This window comes from Martes martes, assembly GCF_963455335.1.
Source record: "Martes martes genome assembly, chromosome: 5".
NCBI classification, from domain to species: domain Eukaryota; kingdom Metazoa; phylum Chordata; class Mammalia; order Carnivora; family Mustelidae; genus Martes; species Martes martes.
This window is the reverse complement of record NC_137892.1, coordinates 101,718,270-101,731,235: the sequence shown is the minus strand read 5'-3', so window position 1 is coordinate 101,731,235 and position 12,966 is coordinate 101,718,270. Positions and strand designations below refer to the sequence as shown.

Sequence of the window (12,966 nt, the reverse complement as noted above, 5' to 3'; positions counted from 1 at the left end):
TTCCCTTCTCTGAGCCTCAGTTTGTCTTCTCTAAAGTGGGAGTAATGATAGTACCTAACTCATGAAGTTGTTGAGAGAATTAAGTGACATGTTTATACATGAATGTATGTGGTACATAAAGAATTCCTAATCGAATTCAGCCCAAGCTTACCATATGTCCTTGCAGTCCCACTCCCAGGAGAAATGAAGACCTGTCCACCAGAGCCTACATGTGAACGTTCACAGCAGCTGTATAATCACCAAAATCTAGAAATAGCACTGGTGAACAAGTAAACAAGCTGCGATACTTTTATATAATGGAGTACTGCTCAGCAATAAAAAGGAACCAACTCCCGATTGAAGCAACAACACTGATGAACCTCAGAAGCATGGGGAGTGGAAGAAGCCAGGCCCAAAAGGCTGCAGACTGTTTTAATTCCATTTCCGTGACGTTCTAGAAGAGGTGAAACTATGGTGACGGAAAGTAGACCAGTGGTTGCTGGGGTTGGGAGAAGGGATTGATAGTAAAGGGGCTATAGGGAAGTTTTTAAGGGGGAACAAAACTGTTTTCTGTCTTGATCGTGGTAATGGATATACTTGTCAGGCCAAATCAGACTGTAGATTTAAAGGGGGTGAGTTTTATTTTCTACATTAAAAGAATAAAACCTGATTTTTTAAAAATTATTTATATATTTATTTATTTGAGAGACAGAGAGCAGGAGGAGGGGCAGAGGGAGAGGCAGAGAATCTCAAGCAGACTCAGCACTGAGGGGGGGGTGTGTGATCTCTCGACCCTGAGGTCTTGAACTGAACCAAAACCAACAGTCGGAGGCTTAGCCCACTGAGCCCCCTAGGCACCCGAGACAACCCTGATTTTTTAAAAAGCAGAGCCTAGGGCATAGTAAACAGGATGAAAGTGTTAGCTGCCGTGATTATCATTATTATTCCTCTTCGGATGGTGGTTACCCAGGGAAGTCTCTGGATTGGTGGTTCACATCCCAGACCCACCCTGGCCATGCGTCAGCACCCACCCTCCTGTTCTGGCTGGCAGGGGAGGACACCATGGGGAGTCTTGGCCCATCCCACCCACCCTGTGCTTGTGGGTAGACAGGGAGGGCAGCGCCTAGGGAGGGCGCTTGGCTGTTTCCTGTGTCTAGTTTCCCTCCTGCTGATCCTGTGAGGCACTCAGTGACACGTTAGTGAGAAAGATGCCATGAGAAATAAAGTTTGTTATGAATTATTCTTCTTGAGGCTAATTATAGGCACAGAGGATTATTTACAGAAGCAGGAGGCAGCAGGGAGGGAGAGGGGCTCAGAGGCGAGGCGTAGAAACACGGCGGAGGGCTGGAGAGTTGAGCAAATGGAGCTGTGTTTGGGGGGAGTAAAGTCACGTTTTAAATAAAAGCTATAGGGCGCCTGGGTGGCTCAGTCGTTAAGCGCCTGCCTTCGGCTCAGGCCAGGGTCCTGGGATCGAGTCCCACATCAGGCTTCCAGCTCCACGGGAAGCCTGCTTCTCCCTCTCCCACTCCCCCTGCTTGTGTTCCTTCTCTCGCTGTGTCTCTGTCATTCATAAATCAATCTATCTATCTATAAATCTTTAAATAAATAAATAAATAAATAAATATATGCTATAACTAAACTCAGGTCCCTGCTGATGAAAGCATCTCAGTACACATATCTGAGGCCCCAGGCTTTGTCATGTCCTTGAGATGGATTGGGATGGATTCCACGGGTCTGTGGGGTTCTCTGGGTGGGGTATGGGGCAAACATGGAATCCCAGGGAGTTGTGGACCAGTGTCCGCCCCATTGCTCAGCCCCGCTCTCTTCTCCTGGGCTTTTCTTGTTCCTGTTGACCAAGGGTTATTTCCACCCACAAAGGTGGGAGTGGAGGTCAGACTGAGCTAAATGTAGGCACCTGGTGGCTGTAGCAGACCAGTGAGAGAAGGGACCAGAGGGGAGTTGGGGGAACTGTGTAACCCCTAGAGAGTGTAGCCCATCATGGCTCAGGCACCTATGCCCCAGCTTCCTTCTTCACAGGAGATAGAAACCAATGTTTGTGTGAAACTTCCCACTCTTTAAATGCTGGTTGAAACTTACAAGACACATCTGGAGGCCTGTGGACCCACAATTTGCAGCTTCTGAAACCCAGCCTGGTGTCTTGTTGGTCCATTCAGAAGATTGAGGCCCAGGCAGGGCTGAAGCTCAGGGACTCTGTGACCTACTGTACTCAGCAGCGCACAGAGCACAGTCCAGCCATGGACTCCTGCCTGAGGCTGGGGGGACAGCGGTCGCAGGGGATGCCACACCATGGGTCGATGGCTCTCTATGCTTGCCAGAGGGCAGCGTTCTTGCCCTCCCCTGAGTGGGAGCAGTGGGCTTTTCCAGTTATTTATGCCTGGCTGCATGGCCATCTAGCCACTCAACCAGGCAGGAAATGACAGCATCATCTTTGGCTCCCTGCTCCCTCCCTCCCTGCTCCCTCCCTCCCTCCAGGCCCCAGGGGCATCTCCTTACCCCGCCCCCCACCAGACGCTCTCCCTGGGGCCTGTTCCAGGTCCTGCTGCTCCTCCTGTGGAGTGGCACAGCCTCCACTCTCCTACTCCCACAGCAGAGCCATCTCTACGGCCTTGTGATCCCATCGGCCCTGCTTCCCCACGTGCCGTGTCCTGGCACAGGCACAGACCTTTTCTAATCAAACCTCCGCTGCCGCTGGATATGTCCTGCCTCAAATTCTTTTACTTCTTCCCTTCCCCCAGCCTGGAATACCCTTCCCCACTGCCCCCTCCAGGCTCCTGCCTTGCAGTGCAAGTGCACCCCCTGCCCTCATCCCTCCAGTGGGGCACACACATGCTGCTCACTGTACCCACCGACCACCCCCGCTGGGCGATGAGCACCCCAGAACCGCCCCCCACCCTGGTGGTGCGGGGCTCGGGGCCTGGCACCTAACAGGTCCTGCACAAACTTACTTATACTTCCTTCAGAAGTATATAGTGAGGGTCTCCCGGATTCAAGGCCCCGTTCCAGGGGAATGAGACAGGCGTCTACTCCTTGAGCTGCCCTGCTGCTCCCAGGCAGATGGACAGCAAACAGGTCAAATAGGGAAGCTATCAGAGAGTGCCAGGGGTACCGTCTGTGATGGGGCACTCGAGGAAAGCCTCTCTGCAGAGGTACCCTGCGCCAAGATCTGGACGATGAGGGTGAGCTACAGCATCAGTAGGAACAGCATCCTGGGCAGAGGGAACAGCAGGTACGATGGCTCCAAGGCAGGAATGATCTTAGAGTGGTAGGAGAATAGGTGAGAGGCCGAGGGTTACGTGATGTTAGGGGCGAGAGGATAAGGGCCTATGACTCTGAAGGAGAGGAGAAAAGGGGAGGCGAGAGGCAGAGCCAGCAGCTTTCCAGCTGGGGTAGTGATGGTGCTGTTTGCGTGGGGAACTGACCATTTGACGTGGCCATGCAGGATGGCTGAGAGGACACATTCTGCAGCTACAGGCCCAAAGGTCCTGCTGTGGGGATTTTGGAGTTTTCTGCCCCAAGGTGTTTGTTGAAGCCCACCATCCTCCGGAGTACGGAGAAAGCAGATCAGAGGGCCAGGACAAAGGGAAGAGCCTCAGCAGGGCCCCGACGGTGGGGGCCAGGAGAAGCTCCTGAGTCAGACAGAGGAGGCAGTGGCAAGTGAGAGAAGGGGTTTGAGTGGAGAAGTGGAGGTAAAAGCCAGACAGTCACAGCTGAGCCAGGAACAGGGGGAGGACCAAAGTAGGCTGATGGCAAGAGAGAGAAGGGACCCAGGCTGGAGAGGGGCAAAAGAGAAGAACAAGTACTTTTCTTGTCCGTGATGGAAGAGAGTTGAGCATCATTGGAGACCCATGGGCCTTTGTGACATTTTACACAGCTTGGTGATGCTGCCTCCAGGAAGCCCTCCTGGATGCTTCAGATCAAGCCCCCCAGTTATGTGTTCTCATGCCACTGGTGCTTCTCTGCCAGAACTCTGACTGGGTTATAATCCTGGACTTCCTGCTCTGACAACTAGCCAGTGTCTGTCTTCCACAAGTGGGTAAACTTCTGAGAGAGGGGCCTGGGTTTTGCCCTCTGTGTAAAATTTGGGCTGTCACCCAAGGCCTGGTGAGAGAGGCTGAGGATGCCAGGGAGAGCATGGAGGCCCCAGAGGGAGCCAAGGCTGCTGGGTGGTGAATTGGCCCAGAAGGAGGTCACGCTAACCTTGAAGCCAGCAGGCCTGTGGGCTTGGAAGCACATCCCAGCAGGGGGCAGATGTGCCAGGAAGCAGGGGGGCTTCAAACATGATAAAAATGCTCTTTGGCCTAGAGCTTCCACAGGAGCACCCCAGCCTCTCCCAGCCCCCCACCCCATCACGCTCTGCACAGCACGACAGCAGCCCCCACGTTCTGTTTCAGGGGCATACGAAGGTCTGCCTTGTTCTTGTCCATCTGCTCTTGGGCTGTAGCCGGCTGTATGTACCCAACAGCAGGACCAGGCCCTGGCTGGGTCCTTTTTGGACAGAAGGATGCTTAGATGACCCTCCCCATTCCCACCTAGCCCCTTTCTCTGGGATGGGGTTTGGCAGAGGGACTCCACACACCCGGGGGACTGACCCGCCGTCCCAGTTGGTCCAAGCAGGAGAGCTGGGCTGTGTGGCCTGGCATGCTGACCTGTGAGTCATCCTCAGGGCCTCTTTTGAGTGGGGACCCCCACCAGGGAACAGGAGCCAAGGTGGGAGACCCCCAGCAACCCTGAGCTTCCCTCAATTCATTAAGACCTGTAAATTTCTCATTAATATACTTAAAGTTCGTTTTAAGGGGAACAAGTGCAGAGATAATTGATAATAAACCCTCAGTTAATGCCCTCAGTTTACTGTATGTAATTTATATCCGCAGATAGCGTCTCTCACTCCCAATTACCCATTTAGCTGTGGCGATAACAGCAGTTCAATCAGACCGATACCAACTTTTATATATTCCAGCCCGAGAGCCATAAATACTCGCACAGGGAGACTCACTGGGCCCGCTGTATTTTTTTATTAAGATTTAAATATTCATGCAATTATTAGTGATTTATTAAGAAGCTAATGACCCCTTCAAGAGGCTCTAAATCTTCACCCACAGAGGCCCTGGCCCCCCCTCCCCCTTTTCTTTGCCCCACCTCTCCTTATTGCCCCCTCCCCCCAGATCAGAGAAATGAGCTGCTCTTCCATGGCCCAGATGACATCATAGCATCACCCGTGTTTCCATGGCTACAGCAGACAGGTGAGGTGGAGGCCAAGGACCAAGGTCAGGCCCAGGGAGAGGCTGGGCTTCATGAGACTGGAGGCTCTTGCTCGCTTCCCAAGCAAACCTGGAAGACTCAAGGATGAGGAGGCTGCCCACCAGCCCGGCCACACCACTGCTGACCCGCAGCATCTGCATGGCAGCTTCCTCCAGGCTGGTTTCCAGGAGCACCCACCCCCATCTCATTCTGGCATTAGCATAGTTCCACCCAACCCCAGCCCTCCCCCAGATCCCTCCTTCCTTCACGTTTGTCTGTGTCTGCCCATCCCTTTCGGGGAGAGAGTATGCCAGCTTCTCTCTCCCCTGCTGCCCTTCCCTTCCTGTCTTATTTTTAAGTACTCCACCCCCATTACATCAAGGATGAGAGAATATGCAGGGATCTGGGGTTCGGGGACTCAGGGCCCAGAGAGGGCAGTGGCTTGCCTCAGGCTGCACAGCAAGGCCCAGGCCACCTATCTCTCCCTCCTCCGTGTTCCCTCATACCCTCTCACCTACTTTCCTCTAGTCCCCGCAGCAACCCCCTCCCAAGACCTCAGAGCCCATTAAAGGGGCAGGAAAGATAATGAACAAACCAGGAAAACATGAAATCAATATTAGGAGAAAAAAGTACGGCTGCCATTAAGTAAAATAAACAAGCTGGTAATTATTTGGACAGCGGGTAGTTAAAATGGGGTGAGGGCTCATTACTGTCTCGTCAGGGGTATGATGGGCGCAGCCATACACCCTCTTCCCTGCTGGAAGTTCACAGCCAGGCCTGGGCTCCCAGAATTGCAGGGGGTGGGGAGGGTGGAGGTGGGAGGGTCGTCGCAGGCTGTTTCCTCTGTGGATGCCCAGCCCCATCCTACCTGTGTCTCTGTCTTCAGCAGCCTTCTTTGGCTCTCCGTGGGTCAGGATCTGAGGACTAGACCCAAGGCAAGCAAGGCAGGGCAGCCCCTAACCCGCCGTCTGCCCCTTCTCCTGACCCCACTGTCCGCCCCCAACAGCAGGAAGCTTCTCTCCCCTTTCTCCAGCCCTCAGCCTCTAGGGGAGGGGCAGTGCCTGTAGGCCTCAGTTGACGGTGGAGGACTGTTCCTACAGTTAAATCCCAGACGCCTGAGGTGGTAGACAGAGGACTCCTCCCGCCTCTGCCCAGACCCCAGGGGACTTCCTTCAGAGGCCCAGGCCCCAGGGGACTTCCTTCCAGAGGCTATGATGAGGAGGGTCGGGGGAGAAGACAGGATGGTGGGGTGCTGGCAATGGTGGGAAGAGTCAGGGAGGAGGAGGAGACCAGGAGGGCAGAGCAGTGACTGGGGGCCTCTTGCCCAGCTCAGACCCCGGTTTATTAGGTCTGTAAAGTGGGAGGAGACCTTGGACATTGTCTAGTCTAGCTCTGTCCTGCCAACTAGCTTGGCCCACAAGGTGTTTAAATGTTTAAATTAGTTGTCAACATTTTAAAACAGGAAGTTCCGCATAAAAATGGATTTCCAGCTTCTCTTCAAAGACAAACCACCCCCTCCCCAAAAAAAGACAAAAACCCAGTGCCTCTTGGCCAGTCACTGGTAAGGATAGAAACAACACAGCGCCCAGACCAGAGCTTGCCAGAAGTAAGCCACAGTTACTGCCCCCCCAGCTTGCCGGTCCCTGAGGCGGACACCGCGAGGTGGTGGCCCACACCTGCTTTACGCACTTGAGGGCGCACTGTCTGATGGAAGAAGCAGCCATTGCCCCCCAAGCCCATCCATCAGTAATGCTCCCTCAGCCAAGGAACCAGAGGAGCAAGCCTGGCATCTCTGGTACAGAGGACCTAGGAAGGCATCGCAAGAAGGTGACACCTTGAATTAGGTGTCTACGGGGCTGTGGGCATTAGGAGTTAGTGGGGTGCCGTGCAGGTGCAGGGGAAGTTAGAGTGAGGGGAAGAGTGCAGGCGTGCGGTGAGAGGGGTCATTGGGGCACTGACTGGCTGCAGGGCATGGGCTGGTGGCTGGAATAAAGGCTACATTGGGTGGGGAGTGTTATAAGGAGCTGACCTTTACCCTGTGGTCAGTGGGAACCATTTCAGGGGTTTGAAGTGTGGGATGAGATTTTCTTTCTAGAAATAGCACTGTGGTGGTACAGTTGAGGATGGCACGAAAGCCAGGAGGTGGTCATGGGAAGGCACGTTTGGGGCAGTGTAGGGTGGGGGCTGAGGAGTTGGGGAGCCATACAGCGAGAGGAGAGAGGAAGCAGTGGGTGAGAGGCGGGGGGCACTCAGGGGCTCAGAATAGTGGTCAGGGAGTAAGAGGGCCTGGTGGCTCTGGGACTCCCCATGAGGCTCCTTAGGGGTATAGCCCTCTGACTGAGAGCAGTTCCTGGGAGCAGGAGGTTTGGGGGAGCCACTGAGCCCCACTTGGGATGTGCCTGGTGTGAGGTTCCAGGAGGTGTCCGGAGGCAGGAACAGTAGAGCTCAGCAGTGAGGGGCACTGGGGACCCTTGCTGGGGGGCCATGGGAACAGAAGCCTCAGGAAAGAGGAGAGCAGCAAGGCAAGCCACATAGTGGAGAACGGAGCGGGAGCTGGGGTGCAGGCTCGGGTAGGCTGCTGTGGTAGGAGCTGGATCTGGACTGCGTTTTCCTATGGGTCCCCATATGCAAAGAGCTCCAGGTGGGCTCAGCTGCCGAGAAGGGGGTTACAGGATGGCTGATGACCTGTGGTCTCAGGGTTACCATCATAGCGAGGGTGTTGGCCACCCCAGCCAGATTTAGCCCAAAGGACAGTAGGCAGTGTTGCTGTGTGTGTGTGTGTGTGTGTGTTTGTGTGTATGTAGGTACAAGCCTTGGTATGTGTGTGTCCATGGATGCCAGAACACGAGGCACAGTGAGTATGATTCTGGAATGCTGTGTGCCCAGGACTTCCTCGGTGGGACTGTGACCACTGGACATGGCGTGGGGCAAGGACTGGAGTCTCTCTTGGGCACTGCTGTGTGGCCCGTGCCTAGCACAGTAGCTGGCACATTGCATCCAGCACAGACTTGGTGAACGCATGTGTCCTGGTGAATGGCTTAGGGCAGCATAGCCATCAGGCCTGGGTAGGAATCCATCATTCACTACTTACTCTACCTCTCTGTTCCTTGGGTTTATTGCCTTAAAGTTGGGATTTAAAGTAGCTATTTGCCTTCTAGAATTATGCTGAGGGTTAAATAAGAAAATCCATGTTCTGCTAAGACTGCGTGTATGTGTGAGAGAGTGTGTGTGTGCACATGCATGCACGTGTATGTGGGTGGGCATTTGTGAGCTATGGTTGTGGGCAGCAGCTTCCACTGGCCAAGGGCACGTCGCAGTGCACCTCCCTCCTGTCGCTGGGCTCTGTCCAGGGGCTGAAATTGCCCAGCCCTGTGCAGTGAACGCTGAAACAACCCAGGTGAGGGAGCAAAGCCACGGCTCCTGCTTCCACCCCGGCCTTCACTCTGGCCAGGCTGGCATTAAACCGTTGAGATATGAAATGCCACCCTATCCGAGACAGGGTCTTTAATTAAATTAATTGCCAGCAACATTGTAAAAATGCTGATGGGGTCATAAATGGCGCATCGGCAATGCCGTTCATCATCCCTTCGGACTTGCCGGGGCCTCACCTGGCCTGGCAGGGCTGAGAACCCCAGGGAGCTCTGCAGCCACCAGGGCCTCTGGCAGGCAGACAGACCAAGGGAGAGGGGAGTGGGGGGTACCTTGTTTTAAGGATGCATGTGTGCAACAATTGCACCGCTTGCAGCTCAGCCCGGATGGTTACCTGGCGAGGGGCAGCTCTGGAGCTGGCTGGGGCAGCGGGGAGGGGAAGGGCAGGCGGCATCCTTCAGTCTGCTGGCAGGTCGGAGGTAACCTCGATCCACGGGGAGTGTGAGAATTGGACCCAGCCTGGCCACTGATCGCTGAGTTACCTTGAGCAAGTCCCTATCCCCTCTGAGCCCCAGCTTCCTCACTAAGAAGACAGGTAGACCCCCCACCCCACCTGCCTGCCCAGAACCCTCCTGGCCTCCATCCCACAGCCTCCTGCCCTGCAGGGAGCAGTGCCAGAGATCCTGTTAAGTCCTTTCAGCCAGGGCTGCCATAGGCGCTGGCAGGGCCCAGAGCTTGCATGCTGACCTCCCACTGAGCACCGGCAAGGAGGCTGGGCCGGCGCCCACCGCCCACCTCTGCCAGGTGAGAGGTGGAGGAAGCTTGCCACACACACGCGCACACACGCACGCACGCACACCACCACCACTACCACCCCAACCAGGAACGCCCACAGCAGCACACACTGCACCAGCCAAAGATTCCATAGTAGGAGAAAGCCCTCCTTCCCTAGTTCTCTCTGGTCTGTGCGACCACATAATTACCCTGGATTCCATTCTATTTAATTGCAGCTTATTAAATTCTAACCAGCCAATTATCAGCCACAATTACAGCTTAATTCAGGGACACAATAGCTATTTTATCGTTTGTTAATCAAATGCTTATTTAGGCCTCAGCTTTATTAACTATTTCTCTGGCCCATAGCAAGGCCCTGCGGTAGGAAGGGGCAATGGGAGGAGGCCCCTGGGATCTGTCCCCCCATCACAGCACTCCCTCCCTTGGCATCCCGCTAGTTTCTAAGTCTCCTTCCCTGGTGGGTTTTGGGACCTTAGTGATGGTAGCAGTGTGACAGAGTGTGGGCACTGGGTCAGGTCGGGTCAGGTCAGAAGACCCGAGTTTGTGGGTTCCTGAGCTTAGCGTGTGTTTATCAAGCACCTACTATGTGCCAGGCCCAGGGCTGGGTTCTGGGATTACAGCAGTGAACCTAACAAGTGTGGTCCCCACTGTCATGAACATCTCAGGGAAGGGGACATGGAGAGTAACAAGCAAACAAGTTCCCAAACAAGATGACTTCTGGTAGTGGTGAGTGCTGTGAGGAAAATAGCCTGGGAAGGAGATGGGAGGCTAGAAGGGGCACCTTCAGATACGGTAGCTTGGAGGAGGTAACAGTGCAGTGGAGACCTGAGGGATTTAAGGGAGCAGCCGTGGAAGAGGAAGGGGCAGCGTGTTAGAGGCAGAAGAAGCAAGTGCAAAGGCCCAGGGGTGAGATAAGCTTCAAAGGCTTGAGAAAGAGGGAGCATCGGCATGGACACAGAGTTAGCAGAGGACGGCAAGGTGGACAGGGCCAGACACTGGTCCAGTCAATGCCCAGAACCCATGCCCTATGCCTGGCCCGGGCTGAGAGGTGTCAAGAACCCACTCAGGCCTTTGAAGCGTGATGACCTTACGTAAGTCCTGAGCTTGCATTCCCTGCCTGTAGAGTGAGGGGCCAGCAGAGCACCCCTGAGCACAGCTCCCAGGTGACACGCCTGGTGTGTGGCAGCTGCGGGCAGTACGGCCTGGCCACACCAGGTGTGAGTGTCCCTCAAGCAGACAAAGTGGCACCGTCCCCCACCCTTACCCGCTTTGTCCTTTGCAGTTAGGACTGTCTGCGTGTCGTCCTCATGGCACCTGTGTCTGTCCTTGTGACCAGGCCTCCGGAGCCCACTGGGGAAGGGGGTGACTTTCCTCCAATCTTGGGGGGGTGGCTGCTGCTGCTGCGGCACTTCCGCGCAGGCATCGTCATGGAAACGGGAGTGCCGTGCATGCGTGTGTGTGAGTGTGGGCCAGGGTAGCAGCCCCCCACCCTGTTACTGCCACCTCATGCACACTCCTAGAAGGGAGAGGCTGCAGCTGCGTCCTTCACTCACTGACCATGCACCTACTGGGGTGAAAGAGCCTGGCCTCAGAAGTCCTCACTACTGGGAGTGATAAGCAGCGGCCCACGAGACAAATGACTGAGGGATGGGCCCAGGGGCAGGGAAAGAAGAGCGGCTTTGGTGGGCGCCTCCAGCCCCCAGGCAGGAGGGCAGCCTGGTGTGGGATCAGCATGTGTGCCCTGGATGGGAAAACCGAGACTTAAGAAACAGCAGCAGATGGGGTGAGGGGGTCCTGCAACAGCCGAAGGAGCCCCAGAAGCAACAGACAGGCTGCGCAGAGATTCATTATGTGTTGGATTTGGAGGAATTCTGAGGCACCTACCCCAGCTTGGCCTGACCCTGTGGCACCCCATTGTCACCTCCAGGCAGGTCTATGTGTCCGAGCTGCAGCCTGGAGCCTCAGGGTTCTTGGTGCGGCTCCCAGGTCTGTGGTCCCAGGCCCCCCAGCCTACCATTCCTCCATGGCCACCCCATCCCGCCGCTGTCTGTGCGTCTCTGACAGCAAGTGCGGCTTCGTCCCTGCTTCTCAGAATCTCTCAGGAGAGCTCCGTCATTGTGCAATTGCCCACATTTAAAGACTAGTAACTCAGGAAGCAATTTTGGGCCGTGGAGGTCTTGGCAGGAGAACAGGACTCGCCGGTCCCCTACATGTCTCCGCCACCCCCTAGCTCTCCACCCGCCACTGTGGCCCAGGCTTCCTGCCCCAGCCCCTCCCCAGACCTCTCAGGCACACTCTGCCTCCCTGGGGTCCAACACAGGTGCTTCAGAAATCAGGTTCCCCTCCCATTGATTTCCTCGATCGCTGGCTTGATTGATTGGAGGGCAAGCAGGGCCGGCTTCCCGTTGGATCTGAGTGTGTGTCTTCCACTTCCAGCCTTCCTCTCTGGGTCTTTGGCTCATGTAAGGGGGTGATGTTCACCATGCATTCAACAAATACCTACCGGGCACCCGTTGTGCGTCACACGCGGCCAGGCTCTGGGGACGTGCAAAGGGATGTCACCATTCGGTCTCTGCCTTCACGGTACTGACTATGGGGAGACAGACTTGTGAATGGGGACGATATGAGGTTGGAGGCACTGGGTCAGTTCAGCTGAGCTGTGGGAGTTCAGAGGAGGTGTGGCGGGCTCTGGCTGGGGGTCTGGGAAACTTCCCAGGGGAGGACGTATTTGAGCAGGCCTGGAAGGGCAAGTAGAAGTCACCCAGGCAGATGGAATTACCAGGCCTTTGGGCCTGGCCCAGAAGAAAGAGAGGTTCCCTTCCCGGCAGCCCCACCCAAATCCCAGAGTCCCATCAGCTCACATGGGACGACCTGTCCGTCTGGGAACCAGTCAGTGTCAGATGCCCACTGCTGGGGCCAGATATGGGCTCAGTCCACCTGGACTGAATGACCAATGGGCTGAAGGGGATCGGGGGAGAGCGTCCTCTGCAGAAAAGCAGGTACCCTTAGCCAGAAGGTGAGGGAGGCAGAGCCTGGCTTGCAGTGTGCACACGCCCTTGAGGAACTGCAGCGTCAAGGTGCCATCCCACCGGGCACACTTGGAGGGAGGCTCTAGAGACAAGGCCAAGTGCCAGCTCAGGCCCTGGACCAACAAGGCCTCCAGTGCCAGGTGAAGGGCATGGATCTCTCTCCTCTCCCCCTGCCCCGGGACCTATGAAGCCCGGACACCCAGGCCCCATGGAGACCTACCAAATGGCAATTCTCCAGGCAAGGCAGTCTAGGAACTTAAGTGCCCAGGGGTCAGGGGGCTCCAAGCTGGATGAATGGGCAGGAAAAGTTCAGGCTAGAGAAAGAGAAAGACGCCAGGCCCCGGCTCCCTCCTCCACCACATTTCCAATCCCAAATATGTCTCAAGCATAGCCAAAGCAGGGACTTGTGGCTCTGACTGCCAGGACTGTTGGGAGGAAGAAAGGAGCAGGGGGCGGCAGGGGCAAGGCGGCCGGGGAAGCAGCGCTCACAATCTCCTGGCTGAATGAGGCCGGATGACACCCTGCCCCTGCCCCC

The 12,966-nt window shown here is 55.6% G+C and overlaps 1 protein-coding gene across 2 annotated transcripts in view; it reads left to right on the top strand.

The window, feature by feature from the left end:
* The window catches only part of UNC5A (unc-5 netrin receptor A), a gene marked incomplete at its 5' end in the record, with an annotated part of 60,778 nt that overhangs the window by 26,372 nt on the left and 21,440 nt on the right, over positions 1-12,966 (top strand). The gene's annotated exons all lie outside the window — the stretch shown is intronic.